This window comes from Scyliorhinus torazame, chromosome 5 (genome assembly GCF_047496885.1).
Source record: "Scyliorhinus torazame isolate Kashiwa2021f chromosome 5, sScyTor2.1, whole genome shotgun sequence".
NCBI classification, from domain to species: domain Eukaryota; kingdom Metazoa; phylum Chordata; class Chondrichthyes; order Carcharhiniformes; family Scyliorhinidae; genus Scyliorhinus; species Scyliorhinus torazame.
The window spans coordinates 163,499,777-163,519,902 of record NC_092711.1 but is presented as its reverse complement, the minus strand read 5'-3'; the positions used below and the strand labels follow the sequence as shown (position 1 = coordinate 163,519,902).

General features: G+C 48.7%; 1 long non-coding RNA gene across 1 annotated transcript; it reads left to right on the top strand.

Moving 5' to 3' along the window:
- The first annotated feature begins 93 nt into the window (after positions 1–93).
- Positions 94–20,126, top strand: LOC140420378 (uncharacterized). The gene is made up of 2 exons (XR_011946331.1): positions 94–207; positions 19,096–20,126. It is a non-coding gene; the product is annotated as an uncharacterized lncRNA (long non-coding RNA).

Sequence of the window (20,126 nt, the reverse complement as noted above, 5' to 3'; positions counted from 1 at the left end):
CTCCCCCCCTCCCTCCACGCGTCCACGGCTGCGCATGTCCAAAGGAGAGGGGAAACTGCGCATGTGCAAAGAATAGCACGCATCCTGAGTTATTGACCAATGGAAAGAATTGAAGGACCGGAAGGACTCTGGTCCTCCAGCTAATCAGCGCGGGCTTTGTGTGACTGATGGATTGAACTTCACAAGTTCCTGCTGTTTCCAACATCTGTGAGTAAAACACTTGATTTTCTCCCCCTTTCCATTTATTTTCTCATTCTGACCTTCATTTGGTAACTTGCAGCAACTGAATGGAAAGGAAGTGAATCCAGGGAGTGTGCAGACTCTGCAAAGCTTGGCCCAGGTCTCTCTCTGAAAGACATTGACTCCTTTGCTCCCTAAGCTTGACACATTTATTTGTCTGGCTAAAAGGATGGTCACAAGAAACAGAAATAATGCTCCACACCCGCCAACACATCACCAGACTGCTCAGACTTGTATAATCCTGCATAGAATTCCCGAAATTCCTGTTTATTTCCTCCGTCTTAGGGGCAGCACGGTAGCATTGCGGATAGCACAATTGCGTCATAGCTCCAGGGTCCCAAGTTCGATTCCGGTTTGGGTCACTGTGCGGAGTCTGCACATCCTCCCCGTGTCTGCGTGGGTTTCCTCCGGGTGTTCTGGTTTCCTCCCACAGTCCAAAGATGTACAGGTTAGGTCAATTGGCCACCCATGACAAATTGCCCTTAGTGTCCAAAATTGCCCTTAGTGTTGGGTGGGGTTACTGGGTTATGGGGATCGGGTGGAGGTGTTGACCTTGGGAAGGGTGATCTTTCCAAGAGCCGGTGCAGTCTCGATGGGCCGAATGGCCTCCTTCTGCACTGTAAATTCTATGTATGTATGTCTTTGTGACCCTTTTCCCTCCAGCAAGCCACAAAGAGAAATCCGCTCCAAAGTCAGCCTTTGTATTTGCTCAGTTTATTCCCAAACTCCTTTTCGCATCCTGCTGAGTAAATAGGGAGTCTGCTGCATTAACCTCCTCAGCAGAGCTTACTAGGGATAATCTTATAATTCTCCTCGGCCTTCGCCAAACAAACCTCCAGAAGCCGCTGGTTCTCCAGCACCTGCACCTTTTATTAGCAGTGTAAGAAATGATCATCCCACCCCGTCATGAACTTCACACGTCTGGAGGGGGAAATACCAGGGGCCAAGTTAAAGAAAAGGAAGAACTCAAACTCTTCCTTAAAATGTGGAGTAAATGAAGTACCTCTTATCAGGAAGTCATCAAACCTCCACTTTCTCGACCGGGGGTGAGCCCTCGAGCAGAAGCTCCAGAAAAATGGGGGGTGGGGGTGCGGTGTTTCCTATGGTGCAGGATACCAGGTGGAGGATCGTCCTTGGCACAAAAAAAATCATCGATTCTAGTATGACATTAATGTGGGGCTGGAAAGAAGGTTAAATCTCCGCCCCTCGAGTGCAAAGTTCTCCAAACATCCACACAACCCAGCTCCTCACAAGCCGAGGCTACGCCCTAGCTTGAAGCGTGGGGGGTTCTTCGTAACCAGGAGCTCATTTACCAGAGGATTTAAGTGGCAGTTGAAGTCGCCAACCACAAAAATGTTAGTTGAAGCTAACTGCGAAATCCACAAAAGCCTTTGTAATTAACTCCGGGAGTAATTTGGGGATCCATAAACCTTCATTATTGAAACAACATCTCCATGCACCGAACCTCTAATGATCACATATCTATCTGCTTTGTCCTTGGTGCAGGTTTCAACTTTAAAAGGGATATTTTTATTAATAGGGATTGCCACACCCTTGCTACGTGATGAAAAAGAGGTGAAAAAAACCTGCCTCACCCAATCCCGCCTCAATTTAAAGTATTCTTCATCACAGAATCCCTACAGTGCAGAAGGAGGCCATTTGGCCCATCAAGTCTGCACCTGCCTTTGAAAGAGTATTCTCCTTAAGCCCATGCCTCCAGCCTATCCGAGTCACCTAGTAACCCTACCCAACTTTTTTGAACACTAAGGGGCAATTTAGCATGGCCAATCCACCACATCTGCACATCTTTGGACTGTGGGAGGAAACCGGAGACCCCGGAGGAAATCCACAAAGACACTGGGAGAATGTGCAAACTCCACACAGCCAGTCACCTGAGGCTGGAATTGAACCTGGGTCCCTGGAGCTGTGAGGCAGCAGTGCTAACCACCGTGTCGACCCCAGTTGAGTTTAATCTAGATGCATTTCCTGGAATAAAGCTATGTCAACTTTCTCCTTAAGAAAGGAGACAATCATTTTCGTTCTGATAGGGTGATGGATGCCCCGTACATTCCCTGAGAAAATTTGCAGATTAACTGCCGCCATTAGTTATGCGACAGAGAGAACAGGAACAGATTTTCACACCACAATCGGGCGTGCGCCATTACCCCCTCCTCCAACTCTCTTTACACCAGAGGCACCAAAGTCTCCCCAAACTGCTCCTTTCACGGATAAAAGCCCTGTCTGTACCAGAGTTGGATAAAGTCAACAACACGTAAACCCTCCCATAATAACAAAAATACAAAAGAATCACGACCACAATAGATCCAAGGGGACATTCCTCCATAAGACTGAGGACCCGGAGGATTAACCCCACGGCCAGACTGTCGTTACCCTCAGGATACTTTCTCCGAAATAAGGAGATGAAAAGAAGGGCCAACAAGGGAATCGGGATCGAATGTCCCTCACACATTTTGGACCCACCCGTGAAGACCTGCATCCACCACCACGCACCCTTCGGCAATGGCACCATTCGGTTCTGCCACGATTAACGCTCGGATAATAGAAGAAAGACGACAGATAATAAGCACACGACACATCCACCATAACTGAGATAAGATAATACGAGTCCCTGTAACACTCGAAGGGCAGCACGGTAGCATTGTGGATAGCACAATTGCTTCACAGTTCCAGGGTCCCAGGTTCGATTCCGGCTTGGGTCACTGTCTGTGCGGAGTCTGCACATCCTCCCTGTGTGTGCGTGGGTTTCCTCCGGGTGCTCCGGTTTCCTCTTACGGTCCAAAGATGTGCAGGTTAGGTGGATTGGCCATGATAAATTGCCCTTAGTGTTGGGTGGGGATACTGGGTTATGTGGAGGTGTTGACCTTGGGTAGGGTGCTCTTTCCAAGAGCCGGTGCAGACTCGATGGGCCGAATGGCCTCCTTCTGCACTGTAAATTCTATGAGAAGAAGAAGACATTCAATCGGCGCTCACAGAATAACAACTCCCTTCAACGGGATAAAAGATAACAAATTCAGACACCAACACCATGATGAGGAAAGAGTCCAGATTAGAGCCTGACTTAGCCCGAGCTGCAAACCGAGCTCCAAATCCTTGCCATTCTGAATCTAACGAACGGCAAGGTCAATAGTCGGATTATCAAAAAACTTACGGAGTTGTCGGATACAATTTTCAGGGTCACAGGATAAAGCAACATAATTCAGACCCACAGCCTTGAGTTCCCTTCGAACTTCATCAAAGCCTTGATGCTTTGTTTTCTTTGCTGCTGAAAAGTCTTGGAAGAAGGAAATCCTCACTCCCTCATGGAGCCAGGTCCCACCTCACCTTACCCGTCTCCGGGACCTACTGGTGGTCTTTCAAGTTGTGGAAGTGAATGATTACAGGGCTGGAATGAAAACTATCCCAGAACAGGGAAAATGACAGGCAAGGCGAGGGAATTGGGAACGTTCATGGAGCAGAGCGGGGCAGTGGATTCCTGGCGGTTCATGGAGCAGACGGGGCAGTGGATTCCTGGCGGTTCATGGAGCAATGGGGGCAGTGGATTCCTGGCGGTTCATGGAGCAGGTGGGGGCACTGGATCCCTGGCGGTTCATGGAGCAGACGGGGGCAGTGGATCCCTGGTGGTTCATGGAGCAGATGGGGCAGTGGATCCCTGGTGGTTCATGGAGCAGACGGGGCAGTGGATCCCTGGCGGTTCATGGAGCAGACGGGACAGTGGATTCCTGGCGGTTCATGGAGCAATGGGGGCAGTGGATTCCTGGCGGTTCTTGCACCCGGATGAGAAGGAATTCTCGTTCTTCTCACCAGTGCACAAGGTCTACACTCGCATCGGCTTCTTTGTTGTGGGGAAATCGGTGCTTCCAGAAATAGTCAGAGCGGAATAATCCATGATAGTAATCTCAGACCACGCTCCACATTACATGGATGTGAGGTTGGAGACGGGACAAACCCAATGCCCCACATGGAGGTTGGACACGACCCTCTTGGCCGACAAGGTCTTCTGCCAGAAAACATCATCGGCAAGTGCATCACGAACAACCAGAACGGGGAAGTCTCACCTTCCATATTCTGGGAGGCACTGAAGGCTGTGATTAGGGGGATAAATAATCGGCAAAAGGCTCGTAGAGACATGGAAGAGAGAGCGGTTAGGCAGCAACTGATCAACTCCATTCTGGAGGTTGACAGACGATACTCAGAGGCCCTGACCATAGAGCTTCTCCTGTAGGGGAAGAAGCTGCAAAAGAACTTCACCTGCTGTCCACCAGGAAGGCAGTGCACCAACTCCACCAGGCACGGGGGACCTTTTATGAGCACGGAGAGGGCTCGCCGCCTGCTGGTTCACCAGCTGAGAAAGAAGGCAGCCACGAGGGAAATAGCCCAGGTAAAGGATAACAGAGGCAGACGGTATAATAATAATCTTTATTATTGTCACATGTAGGCTTACATTAACACTGCAATGAAGTTATTGTGAAAATCCCCCAGTCGCCACACTCCGGCGCCTGTTCGGATACACTGAGGGAAAATTCAGAATGTCCAAATTACCTAACAGTATGCCTTTCGGGACTTGTGGGAGGAAACCGGAGCACCCGGAGGAAACCCGCGCAGACATGTGGCGAACGTGTAGACTCAAAAACAAACAGCGACTCAAGCCGTGAATCGAACCTGGGACCCTGGCGCTGTGAAGCAAAAATGCTGACCACTGTGCTGCCTTGCCGCCCAATCATAGACGTCCCGTAGCCCAACCAAAAATGGTCACCCAAGCATTCGAGGCCGTCTACCGGGGACTACACCTCCGAGACCCCCCCCCCCCTCTCCCTCCCCTCTCCGGAGAGAGTTCGGAATCTTCTTGGGCTACAAACTCAACCTGGGCAATTACAAAGATTTTCCGGTGAGGCAGAGAGAGGGGGGGGGGGGGGGGGAGGCAGAGCTGGAGGGCCTCCCAGTTAAAATAGCCCAATACAAATTCCGCTACCTGGAGATCCAGGTTTCCCACGAGTGGACACGGATCCACAAGTGGAAGCTGACCACTCTGGCGGAGGAAGTCAAAAACGACCCACAGAGATGGGATGGACTCCTGCTTTCCCTGGACAGGGAGGATGCAGACGATCAAGATGAACGTACTGCCCAGGTTCCTGTTTAGATCCTTACCGATCTACATCCCCAAGGCCTTTTTCCATTCAATAGATAAGGTGATTATGGCGTTTGTGCGGAGGAGCAAGAATTCAAAAATCCCTAAAACAGTACTACAATGGAGAAGAAACATGGGAGGCCTGGCCCTCCCGAACTTGCAATACTATCACTGGGCAGCCACGGCCGAAAGAGTGAGGAGATGGGTAAAGGACCCAGACATGAAATGGTTGATGATGGATGAGTCCTCATGTACAGGAATGATCCTCCCTGCCCTCGCCACGGCAACACTCCCATCCCCGCCAGCACCAGTCCAGTGGTGGTAGCTACCCTGAGAACCTGGAACCAGATGTGGCAGCATTTCAGTCTGACCGATGTGTCCATCATGGCCCCCATCTGCGGCAACCATAGGTTTGCACCAGCCATTCTCGACACCACCTTCAAGAGGTGGAGACAGGACGGGGGAACACTGATGGTTAGGGACTTTTACACGGGAAATAGACTAGCGACCTTAGAGGAGCTGACGGAGAGACTGGACCTACCAAACAGGGATGAGCTCCAGGTCAAAAACTTTCTCCACAAGGAGACACCAGCACACCCAGGAACCCTGAGAAGCACAATGCAAGAGGAGTTACTGGACGCAGACAGTCTGGGGAAGGGAAACTGTGGGGACCTGTCCGGACTGTTAGACGTTTTAGTTGCTGTGATATGAAGAGTCTAAAGTTCTGTCCCTTTTTCACAAACACACATTTATTTCATTCCATCATCCTTTGCACAAAACTCTAACTATACATCACCTGACAGAGGCCACCTGAAGCCCCTTTACATATCAGTGTAAATTAATGGATACTTAACATAAATGAGACAACTAATTGCAATGTCTCTTAACCCATTACTTAACAGTCTCCCCTTGGAGAAAAAAAATAATTAGGTGAAAACAAAATTAAGAAACTCAAAAACACTCACATGATTTCTCCCCCATTTTTTTTTGTTTGGACGAGAAAGAAAAACAAAACAGTCACAGAAACAAGCGCCCTTCATTAACAATATCCAAAGGTTTCTGTGAACTCACCCCTCTTTTCGTAAAACAGTCTGACAGTTGATAGCTTCTGTCGACCCATTTAATTTGTTATTTCCCCTCTGTCCAACATCTGCTTCAAACTTGCGATGTCTATCCGTAACCTCTTTTCATTGACACTTTTTCTAGAGTGCACATTTTCCCACAGGGATTTATTGTCAATGTGACAGTCAATAGGTATATTACCCAAATCCCCTAATCCCAAAATTTCTGTCAATATCATACTTGTATAAAAGGCCATATCCACCGCCTCTACAAGGCTTAACGTCTCAGCAGCCAAAGTGCTTTTTACCACTTTCCTTATTTTCTTTGTTTCCTACACAAGCGGGCAACATTTTCCATTGTTCCCCAAAAGGAAAATTATAAAACCTCCTGCGCTTGAAACCCCATCACATAAATTTGCGTAGGACGCATCACTATAAACTGAGTTTCAAGTGCCTACGGTCACCTAAAACCGGGAACTTCAAAACACACTCCTGCATTTTTAGTTTGGCCAACGCTTTATTTGCTCTTATTATGTCTTCCACTTTGGGATCATTCATTTTTGTACTCCATTCTAAGACATCAAAACTCACATCCGGTCTAGTCTGTCTACCTAACCAGTTCAGTTGCCCAATTAAACTTTGCAGTTGCTCTTTTTTTTATCTTTGAAACCATTGCTTCTTTTGTGAAACTCGGCCACGACTAATTGCTATTGGGCTGATGCTTTCCAAATAGGATTGCTGACGTAAAGTTGCCCCTAACTTAGTTTGTCCAATTTCCAGTCCAATATATTTAAATGTACCGGAAGCCTGACTTCCAACCCTGAATTCTTTCCTCAGACCAGAGATTACAAAAGCTTCAAAATCACTAGTCCCACCCCACAAAAAATCATCGACATGCATTACAAAAATGCCAGAAAGATTTCCTTTATAGTGCCAGTAAAACATTGCAGGATCTGCTTTCAAGTGGCAATAGCCTAACTTTAACAAAACTCACCTTACTGAAAAATACCAGACTCTTAGATGCATTATTTAATCCATATACATATTTGTTCAACTTCCAGTACCCCTTCTGTGTTAGCTGCTCCTTTAGGAGGACAGAGAAAAATGTCTCTCTGGAGCTGATGCTCCTGCAAAAAGGCAGCTTTTATATCTATAGATTTGCATTCCCATGCCTTTGTGGCTAATAGAGCCAAAAAGATCTTTAAAATAACCTGCCTGCTGTAGGTGAATCTACCCTTAAATCCTGATCTTCTAAGTTTTCTTCAAATCCCCTTGCCACAAGCCTGGCCCTTGCCTTATAAGTTCCATCCGGAAGAACCTTTTTTGTGCAAATCCATCTGTGGGATAGAGCTCTTTGTCCCCTATCCGGTACTTCCGTGTATACCCCAAATTCACTCCAACTATGCAATTCTTGCTGTTTAGCTTCTTTGATAACTTTTTCATCTAATTTATTTGAAGCCACCAAAATCTCACATGCACGTGGGCTTCTACTCCTATTAGTATTCGTACAAAGAACAAAGAAATGTACAGGTCAGGAACAGGCCCTTCGGCCCTCCAAGCCAGTGCCGACCATGCTGCCCGACTAAACTACAATCTTCTACACTTCCTGGGTCCGTATCCCTCTATTCCCATCCTATTCATGTATTTATCAAGATGCCCCTTAAATGTCACTATCGTCCCTGCTTCCACCACCTCCTCCGGTAGCGAGTTCCAGGCACCCACCACCCTCTGTGTAAAAAAACTTGCCTCGTGCATCTACTCTAAACCTTGCCCCTCTCACCTTAAACCTAGGCCCCCTAGTAATTGACCCCTCTACCCCGGGGAAAAGCCTCTGACTATCCACTCTGTCTATGCCCCTCATAATTTTGTAGACCTCTATCAGGTCGCTCCTCAACCTCCGTCGTTCCAGTGAGAACAAACCGAGTTTATTCAACCGTTCCTCATAGCTAATGCCCTCCATACCAGGCAACATTCAGGTAAATCTCTTCTGCACCCTCTCTAAAGCCTCCACATCCTTCTGGTAGTGTGGCAATCAGAATTGAACACTATACTCTCAAGTGTGGCCTAACTAAGGTTCTATACAGCTGCAACATGACTTGCCAATTCTTATACTCAGTGCCCCGGCCAATGAAGGCAAGCATGCCGTATGCCTTCTTGACTACCTTCTCCACCTGTGTTGCCCCTTTCAGTGACCTGTGGACCTGTACACCTAGATCTCTCTGACTTTCAATACTCTTGAGGGTTCTACCATTCACTGTATATTCCCTACCTGCATTAGACCTTCCAAAATGCATTACCTCACATTTGTCCGGATTAAACTCAATCTGCCATCTCTCCGCCCAAGTCTCCAAATAATCTAAATCCTGCTGTATCCTCTGACAGTCCTCATCGCTATCCGCAATTCCACTAACCTTTGTGTCGTCTGCAAACTTACTAATCAGACCAGTTATATTTTCCTCCAAATCATTTATATATACTACAAATAGCAAAGATCCCAGCAGTGATCCCTGCGGAACACCACTGGTCTCAGCCCTCCAATTAGAAAAGCATCCTTCCATTGCTACTCTCTGCCTTCTATGACCTAGCCAGTTCTTTATCCACCTTGCCAGCTCACCCCTGATCCTGTGTGACCTTTTGTACTAGTCTACCATGAGGGACCTTGTCAAAGGCCTTACTGAAGTCCATATAGACAACATCCACTGCCCTACTGCATCAATCATCTTTGTGACCTCCTCGAAAAACTCTATCAAGTTAGTGAGACACGACTTCCCCTTCACAAATCCATGCTGCCTCTCACTAATACGTCCATTTGCTTCCAAATGGGAGTAGATCCTGTCTCAAAGAATTCTCTCCAGTAATTTCCCTACCACTGAAGTAAGGCTCACCGGCCTGTAATTCCCTGGATTATCCTTGCTACCCTTCTTAAACAGAGGAACAACATTGGCTATTCTCCAGTCCTCTGGGACATCACCTGAAGACAGTGAGGATCCAAAGATTTCTGTCAAGGCCTCAGCAATTTCCTCTCCAGCCTCCTTCAGTATTCTGGGGTAGATCCCATCAGGCCCTGGGGACTTATCTGCCTTAATATTTTTTAAGACGCCCAACACCTCGTCTTTTTGGATCTCAATGTGACCCAGGCTATCTACACACCCTTCTCCAGACTCAACATCTACCAATTCCTTCTCTTTGGTGAATACTGATGCAAAGTGTTCATTTAGTACTTAGCCCATTTCCTCTGGCTCCACACATAGATTCCCTTGCCTATCCTTCAGTGGGCCAACCCTTTCCCTGGCTACCCTCTTGCTTTTTATGTACGTGTAAAAAGCCTTGGGATTTTCCTTAACCCTATTTGCCAATGACATTTCATGACCCCTTCTAGCCCTCCTGACTCCTTGTTTAAATTCCTTCCTACTTTCCTTCTATTCCACACAGGCTTCGTCTGTTCCCAGCCTTTTAGCCCTGACAAATGCCTCCTTTTTCTTTTTGGCAAGGCCTACAATATCTCTCGTTATCCAAGGTTCCTGAAAATTGCTGTATTTATCATTCTTCCTCACACGAACATGCCGGTCCTGAATTCCTTTCAACTGACACTTGAAAGCCTCCCACATGTCAGTTGTTGATTTGCCGTCAAACACCTGCCCCCAATCTAGGTTCTTCAGTTCCCGCCTAATATTGTTATAATTAGCCTTCCCCAATTTAGCACATTCACCCTAGGACCACTCTTATCCTGGTCCACCAGCACTTTAAAACTTACTGAATTGTGGTCACTGTTCCCGAAATGCTCCCCTACTGAAACTTCAACCACCTGGCCGGGTTTATTCCTCAATACCAGGTCCAGTACCGCCCCTTCCCTAGTTGGACTGTCTACATATTGTTTTAAGAAGCACTCCTGGATGCTCCTTACAAACTCTGCCCCGTCTAAGCCCTTGGCACTAAGTGAGTCCCAGTCAATATTGGGGAAGTTGAAGTCTCCCATCACCACAACCCTGTTGTTTTTACTCTTTTCCAAAATCTGTCTACCTATCTGCTCCTCTATCTCCCGCTGGCTGTTGGGAGGCCTGTAGTAAACCCCCAACATTGTGACTGCACCCTTCTTATTCCTGATCTCTACCCATACAGCCTCACTGCCCTCTGAGGTGTCCTCCCGTAGTACAGCTGTGATATCCTCCCTAACCAGTAGCGCAACTCCGCCACCCCTTTTACATCCCCCTCTATCCCGCCTGAAACATTTAGCTGCCAATCCTGCTCTTCCCTCATCCAGGTCTCTGTAATGGCAATAACATCATAGTTCCAAGTACTAATCCAAGCTCTAAGTTCATCTGCCTTACCCGTAATGCTCCTTGCATTAAAACATATGCACTTCAGGCCACCAGACCCGCTGTGTTCAGCAACTTCTCCCTGTCTGCTCTGCCTCAGAGCCACACTGTCCCTATTCCCTAGTTCTCCCTCAATGCTCTCACCTTCTGACCTATTGCTCCCGTGCCCACCCCCCTGCCATACTAGTTTAAACCCTCCCATGTGACACTAGCAAACCTCACGGCCAGGATATTTATGCCTCTCCAGTTTAGATGCAACCCGTCCTTCTTATATAGGTCACACCTTCCCCGGAAGAGCTCCCTGTGGTCCAGATAATGGAAACCCTCCCTCCTACACCAGCTGTTTAGCCACATGTTTAGCTGCTCTATCTTCCTATTTCTAGCCTCACTGGCACGTGGCACAGGGTGTAATCCTGAGATTACAACCCTAGAGGTCCTGTCTTTTAACTTTCTGCCTAGCTCCCTGAACTCCTGCTGCAGGACCTCATGCCCCTTCCTGCCTATGTCGTTAGTACCAATATGTACAATGACCTCTGCCTGTTTGCCCTCCCCCTTCAGGGTGCCCTCTACCCGTTCGGAGACATCCTGGACCCTGGCACCAGGGAGGCAACATACCATCCTGGAGTCTCTTTCACATCCACAGAAGCGCCTATCTGTGCCCCTGACTATAGAGTCACCTATTACTATTGCTCTTCTGCGCTTTGACCCTCCCTTCTGAACATCAGAGCCAGCCGTGGTGCCATTGCTCTGGCTGCTGCTGTTTTCCCCCTGATAGGCTATCCCCCCCCGACAGTATCCAAAGGGGTATACCTATTTGAGGGGGGAACAACCACAGGGGATTCCTGCACTGACTGCCTGCCCTTTCTGGTGGTCACCCATTTCTCTGCCTGCACCTTGGGTGTGACCACATTCATATAACTGCTATCTATGACTCTTTCCGCCACCTGCATGCTCCTAAGTGCATCCAATTGCTGCTCTGTGATTCCTCCACAGAAACCCTGTCTACATCAGTTAATTGGTCCTCATAGTTCTGTAACACATGCGTACCAGATGACTCTGGTTCCTTGTCATGTCTGTCTGCTCTGTCTAAATTTGAAAATTTGTAATCTGTACCCATTATCCTTGATGAATGTACCCTAACAGTTTGATTACCATGTTGCAAAATAATTGTTTTGCCATCTATGCCTATGATCTTCCCTGGGCTTTTCCATTCATTAGAATAGTCTCTCTTATAGTATACTCTGCCTCCTTGCTGAAAAACGGCATCTGATGGTCGTACGTTATGTCTTAAAGCTCTGTGAATTCTTTCAGTGACTTCTGCTTCCAAAAAAGCTTTTCTACTGCTATGTAATGCATTTAAATGTTCAGCAAAACCAGAGCTAATTGTAGTCCCCTCCCAAGCTGGAGGCTGGTCATCCAAATTGGACGGAATTTTAGGATTTCTACCAAACACTAATTGATAAGGACTATAGCCCCCAACCATCTGCAATTAATTCTTTGCATGTACTGCCCATGCTGAAGCTGAATTTAGCCTGCAATTTGATCGATCTGCCAAAATTTTCCGAAGCATGTCATCGATGACAGCATGATTTCTTCCACAGACACCATTACTAAATGGACTTTCTGCAGCTGTATTCATAACTCTGATGTTCATGTTTTCTCACACATCCCTAAACTCATCATTCTCCCCCATTGTCCATAAGGAATTTTGCCGATGGACCCATTCCTGTCCCTATCTATTTTTCCACGATTTGATCCAGAATTACTCTCTTTTCTTTACTTCGTACAATCATTGATTGACTAAATCTGGTTGCTAAATCTACAAAATGCAAAATACATATATTATTTGCTTTATCCCAGATTTGAAGGTCCATGGCCACAATGGCGTTAAAATCCCTGGCCAAAGGTAGGGTTACTATCGGTCGTGCTGGTGTCCTTCTGTACTTCCTACAAACTTCACAGCGGTCACTAACCTGTTCTACCAGTTTAGTATAGTCGTCATCCCTTACCCCTGCATCCTTTAATACATTTTTCAGCCTCCGAGGAGACGGATGTGCAAATTGCCTATGCAGTTTTAATACCACAAGCTTTTTATCAGCTAAAGTCCCATTTTCAACTGCCATTAACACATCCTTAACCACTCTACTTGAAATATTATTTGTCAGTAATGGAATACAATAGTGTCCCGACTGTGTAAATTGTAAGTCCACCGTCTTTCCAAAAACTGTTGCCTTATCCTGTTCCATATCCAGTTTCATGTGTGCTTTCTTCATCGACGGTCTGCTCAGAAGCAAAGGTATCTCACTTGATACAACATCCATGCTAATGAATGATTCACTCCGGCAATATTGCACCACCCACAGCTCAGACTGGCTGGCAGACCTATTGGAATTTCTCCACCTGGAGAAGATCAAGTTCACCGTCCGAGGGTCAGAGGATGGTTCCCACAAAGTGTGGAGGCCATTCACCAACTTGTTCCAGGACCTGTTTTTTTAAAAAATATATTTTATTCAAGTTTTTTGGCCAAACATAACAATACGTAGTGTTTCTTTCACACAACAATAAAGCAATATAAATAACCGTGGCCAGTTTTAAACAAATAAATAAGTAATATATAAACAAAAACAGAAAACAAAACTAAATGGCAACTGCCTTGTCCTAAATAAATACTCTCCAAGAATACAATCCGACAATCCAATATACAATTACATATACCAAATACCTATACATATACAATAACATCCCTGAGAATCCGCTCCCAGACTCGCAAACGTCCCATCTACAAATAGATCTCTTAATTGTACTACCCCAGCTCTTTGCCATGCTCCAAATCCCCCATCCATTCTCCCCGGAACGAACCTATGATTGTTTCTTATCGGGGACCGCACCGAAGCTCCCGTCCCTCCCCTATGCTGTCTCCACTGCCCCCAAATTTTCAATGTAGCCACCACCAACGGGCTTGTGGTGTATTTCTTTGGTGAGAACGGCAGCGGCGCCATCACCATTGCTTGCAGGCTGGTCCCCCTGCAGAACGCCCTCTCCAATCTCTTCCACGCCGCTCCCTCCCCTTCTCCCATCCACTTACACACCATTGAAACATTGGCGGCCCAGTAGTACTCACTTAGGCTCAGTAGTGCCAGCCCCCCCCCCCCCCCCTGTCCCTACTACGCTGCAAGAATCCCCGCCTCACTCTCGGGGTCTTCCCAGCCCACACAAAACTCATAAAGCTCTTCTCAATTCTTTTGAAAAAAGCCTTCGTGATCACCACTGGGAGGCACTGGAACACAAAAAGGCATCTCGGGAGGACCACCATTTTAACCGCCTGCACCCTACCTGCCAATGACAGGGACACCATGTCCCATCTCTTGAAATCCTCCTCCATCTGTTCCACCAACCGTGTTAAATTAAGCCTATGTCATGTACCCCAATTCTTGGCTATCTGGATCCCCAGGTACCGGAAGCCCCTTGTTACCTTCCTCAAAGGTAAATCCTCTCTCTCTCTGCTCTGTTCCCCCGGATGCACCACAAATAGCTCACTTTTCCCCATGTTCAGTTTATACCCTGAAAAATCCCCAAACTCCCCAAGTATCCGCATTATCTCTGGCATCCCCTCCGCCAGGTCCGCCACATATAGCAACAAATCATCCACATACAGAGATACCCGGTGTTCTTCTCCCCCCCCTAAGTACTCCCCTCCACTTCCTGGAACCCCTCAGTGCCATGGCCAGGTGTTCAATCGCCAATGCAAACAATAATGGGGACAGAGGACATCCCTGCCTCGTCCGTCTATGGAGCCGAAAATAATCAGACCCCCGTCCATTCGTGACCACGCTCGCCATCGGGGCCCTATACAGCAACTGTACCCACCTGATATACCCGTCCCCAAAGCCAAATCTCCTCAACACCTCCCACAAATAATCCCACTCCACTCTATCAAATGCTTTCTCGGCATCCATCGCCACTACTATCTCCGCTTCCCCCTCTGGTGGGGGCATCATCATTACCCCGAGCAGCCTCCGTATATTTGTATTTAGCTGTCTCCCCTTCACAAACCCAGTTTGGTCCTCATGGACCACCCCCGGGACACAATCCTCTATCCTCGTTGCCATCACCTTGGCCAGTATCTTAGCATCCACATTCAGGAGGGAAATGGGCCTGTATGACCCGCATTGCAGCGGGTCTTTTTCCTTCTTTAGGAGGAGCGATATTGTTGCCTCTGACATAGTCGGGGGCAGCTGCCCCCTTTCCCTCGCCTCATTAAAGGTTCTCATCAGTAGCGTGGCCAGCAAGTCCAAATATTTCTTATAGAATTCAACTGGGAATCCGTCTGGACCCGGGGCCTTCCCCGCCTGCATGCTTCCAACCCCTTTCACTACTTTCTCCGTCTCAATCTGTGCTCCCAGCCCCACTCTCTCCTGTTCCTCCACCTTAGGAAATTCCAGCTGATCCAGAAAGCACATCATTCTCTCCTTCCCGTCCGGGGGCTGCGCTTCATATAATCTTTCATAAAATGCCTTGAACACTCCATTCACTCTCTCCGCTCCCCGCTCCATCTCTCCCTCCTCATCTCTCACCCCCCCCACTATCTCCCTCGCTGCTCCCCTTTTCCTCAGTTGGTGGGCCAACAACCTACTCGCCTTCTCCCCATATTCGTACTGTACACCCTGTGCCTTCCTCCATTGTGCCTCTGCCTTACCCGTAGTCAACAAGTCAAATTCTACATGTAGCCTTTGCCTTTCCCTGTCTCGTCCCTCCTCCGGTGCCTCCGCGTATTGTCTGTCCACCCTCAGCAGTTCATTCAACAACCGCTCCCTTTCCCTACCCTCCTGCTTTCCTTTATGTGCCCTAATAGATATCAGCTCCCCTCCAACCACTGCCTTCAGTGCCTCCCAGATCACTCCCACCTGTACCTCCCCATTATCATTAATTTCCAAGTACCTTTCAACACACACCCTCACCCTTAAACACACCCCCTCATCTGCCAATAATCCCATGTCCATTCTCCAGGGTGGAAGCTGTTGTTTTTATTCCCCTATCTCCAGGTCCACCCACTGTGGACCATGATCCGAGATGGCTATAGCCGTGTACTCCGTCCCCGTCACCTTTGGGATCAGTGCCCTTCCCAAAACAAAAAAATCTATTCGTGAGAATACTTTATGTACATAGGAGAAAAACGAAAACTCCTTACTCCTAGGTCTACTAAATCTCCAGGGATCTACTCCTCCCATCTGCACCATAAAATCCTTAAGTACCCTAGCTGCAGCCGGCCTCCTTCCGGTCCTGGACCTCGATCTGTCCAGCCCTGGGTCCAGCACCGTATTAAAGTCTCCACCCATTACCAACTTCCCCACTTTTAGGTCCGGGATTCGTCCTAACATACGCCTCATAAAATTGGCATCATCCCAGTTCGGGGCATACACGTTCACTAATACCACCGCCTCCCCTTGCAGTTTGCCACTCACCATCACGTATCTGCCCCCACTATCCGCCACTATAGTCTTTGCCTCAAACATTACCCGCTTCCCCACTAGTATGGCCACCCCCCTGCTTTTTGCATCTAGCCCCGAATGAAACACCTGCCCCACACATCCTTTGCGAAGTCTAACCTGGTCTGTCAGCTTCAGATGCGTCTCCTGAAGCATAACCACATCTGCCTTAAATTTCTTTAGGTGTGCGAGTACCCGTGCCCTCTTAATCGGCCCATTCAGCCCTCTCACATTCCACGTGATCAACCGAGTTGGGGGGCTCTTTACCCCCCCCCCCCCCTGATGACTAGCCATTTCCCTTTTCAATCCAGCTTCTCACCTGGTTCCCACGTAGCTGTATCCCCCCCCCCAGGCGCCGCCGCCCCGACCCCCCCTCCCATACCAGCTCCCCCTTCTCCCCAACAGCAGCAACCCAGTTAACACCCCCCCCCCCCCCCTGCTAGATCCCAAGCTAGCGTAATTGCACCCCCAATGTTGCTCCCAGAAGTCAGCAAACTCTGGCCGACCTCGGCTTCCCCCCGTGACCTCGGCTCACACTGTGCGAGGCCCCCTCCTTCCCGCTTCCCTGTTCCCGCCATGATTACCATAGCGCGGGAACAAAGCCCGCGCTTCCCCTTTTGGCCCCACCCCCAATGGCCGGCGCCCACAGCTCCTCATCCTCCCTCACCCCCTCCCCCATGACATGGTGAAGAGAGAGAAGTTACAGGGTCGCAGGTTTAATAATCTGGGAAGTCCTCTCTTCCCCCTTTTCCCCCCTTCATCCCACAAATTCACCCCCCCACTTTTGTCTCAAACGTTCTTTTTCTGGCCCGCTCACTCCAGCTTCTCCTCGACAATAAATGTCCACGCCTCGTCTGCCATTTCGAAATAGTGGTGTTTCCCTAGATGTGTGACCCACAGTCTTGCCGGTTGCAACATTCCGAATTTGACCTTCCTTTTACGCAACACCGCCTTGGCCCGATTAAAGCTTGCCCTCCTTCTCGCCACCTCCGCACTCCAATCTTGATACACGCGGATCACCGCGTTCTCCCACCTACTGCTCCGAGTTTTCTTGGCCCATCTGAGGACCATCTCTCTCTCCTTGTATCGGAGAAATCTCACAACTATGGCTCGAGGAATTTCTCCAGCCCTCTGTCTTCGCGCCATAACCCGATAGGCTCCCTCCACCTCCAGCGGACCCGTCGGGGCCTCCGATCCCATTAACGAATGCAGCATCGTGCTCACATATGCCCAACATCCGCCCCTTCTGCACCTTCGGGAAGACCAAGAATCCTTAAGTTCTTCCTCCTCGCATTATTCTCCAGCACCTCCAGCCTTTCCACACATCTTTTGTGTTGTGCCTCGTGGATCTCCGTTTTCACCACCAGGCCCTGTATGTCGTCCTCATTCTCCGCAGCCTTTGCCTTCACGACCCGAAGCTCCTGTTCCTGGGTCTTTTGCTCCTCCTTTAGCCCCTCAATCGCTTGTAATATCGGGGCCAACAGCTCCTTCTTCATCTCCTTTTTGAGTTCATCTACGCAACGCCGCAGGAACTCTTGTTGGTCAGGACCCCATATTAAACTGCCTCCTTCCGACGCCATCTTGCTTTGTGCCTGCCTTCCTGGCCGCTGCTCGAGAGGATCCACCGCAATCCGGCCACCTTCCTCTCTTTTTTCCATCCGTGTCGAGGGGGGATTCCCTTCTGGATTACCGCAGTGTTATTTGCCGTTAAAATTGCCGATGGGGCTCCTATTAAGAGCCCAAAAGTCCGTTCCACCGGGAGCTGCCGAAACGTGCGACTTAGCTGGTCATCGCCGCACCCGGAAGTCCGTTCCAGGACCTGTTTGAAGCCAGCGGCCAATGGAACACTGGGGAGGGAGGTGGGCGTACGGGGGCCAACGGGATCACAGGGAGCAGGCAGGAAAAGGGATGTGGGGGGTGGTGAGGCTACTGGGAAAAGGAGGGAGAGGCCAGAAACCAACTGACACAGAGACCAGAGAGCCGAGAACAAAAACACAAGAAGAGGAACCCCCAAGGGAAGGTTTAAAACAGGACAGGGAGTGCGCGGGGTGGAAGGGGGGAGGCCCATCAATGGGGGGTAAGGGAGGACACCGTCCACTTGTAAATAACAGATAGCTCCCATTGTACAGTGAAGGGCCCAGGAAAGGACCCAGAAACGACGAGTGAAGGGGGCGGAGGGGAGGGACGGGAGATGGGGGGACGGGTGATGGGGTGACCGGCACAAAGGAAATTGACATGCACATTGTAATCGGCAGAGTTACCCTGACTGCTTGGAGAGTGTATAATAAGCATTGCCACAACCCTGCGACTCAATGGAAAAGAGGTGATTTAAAAACTGCCCAATCCAATCCCGCCTCAATTTAAAGTGTTCCTCATAATCCAGATGGGTTTCCAGTAATAAAACTACATTGACTTTCTCCTTAAGAAAGGAGAGGATCTTTTTCCTTCTGATAGGGTGATGGATGCCCCGTATATTCCCTGAGAAAATTTGCAGATTAACTGCCGCCATTAGTTAGGCGACAGAGAGACAGGAACAGATTTTCACACCACAATCGGGCATGCACCATTACCCCCTCCTCCAACTCTCTTTACCAAAGTTTCCCCAAACTGCTCCTTTCACGGATAAAAGCCCTGTCTGTACCAGAGTTGGATAAAGTCAACAACACATAAACCCTCCCAAAAGAACAAAAATACAAAGAATCACGACCACAATAGACCCAAGGGGACATTCCTCAATAAGACTGAGGACCCGGAGGATTAACCCCACGGCCAGACTGTCGTTACCCTCAGGAAACCTTCTCCAAAATGAGGGGAAGAAAAGTAACTTTTGTAAATTGTTTTTACAGGATATTAGAAGAGGAGGAATTACAGACAGAAATCTCAAACGTCATGTCTCAATCTGACTGAGTCTCTCAATTCCTTGGAACTGAATATCACCGGACTTTGAATCGAGAAGGAGAAATGTTTGTCTTTTCTGTCGGCTTCAAATCATCAGTGTGACTGGAAAAGCCCCGAGACACACACACCCGAGTGAGAGTGTTCCAGAGCACTGACTGTGGAAAGAGCTTTAACCAGTTACGCAGCCTGAAAAAACATCACACCATTCACAGCGGGAGAGACGTTACACGTGTTCTGTGTGTGGACGAGGCTTCAACTGATCGACAAACCTGGAGAGACACGAGGAGACCCAAAACGTGGAGAAACCGTGGAAATGTGCCGATTGTGGGAAGGGATTTAGGGCCCCATCTCAGCTGGAAGCTCATCGGCGCATTCACACTGGGGAGAGGCCATTCACCTGCTCTGTGTGTGAGAAGGGATTCATTCGGTTATCCGCCCTGCAGAAACACCAGCGAGTTCACACTGGGGAGAGGCCATTCACCTGCTCTCAATGTCAGAAGGGATTCGGTGATTCATCCACCCTGTGGAGACATCAGCGAGTTCACACTGGGGAGAGGCCGTTCACCTGCTCTGTGTGAGAAGGGATTCACTCAATCATCCGACCTGCGGAGACATCAGCAAGTTCACACTGAGGAGAGGCCATTCACCTGCTCTCAGTGTGAGAAGGGATTCACTCAGTTATGCCACCTGCAGAGACACCAGCGAGTTCACACTGGGGAGAAGCGTTAACCTGCTATTAGTGAAAGAAGGGATTCCGATATCCATACACCCTGCAGGAACACTAGCGAGTTCACACCTGGAAGAGGCCATTCACCTGCTTTGAGCAGGGGAGACATTCAATGATCCGTCCCAACTACGGAGACACTAGCGAGTTAATTCTGGGGAGAGACCATTCATCTGCTCTCAATGTGGGGAGGGGTTTTGTGATTCATCACACCTGTTGTGACTCCAACAAGTTCACAATAAATTACAGATGTTG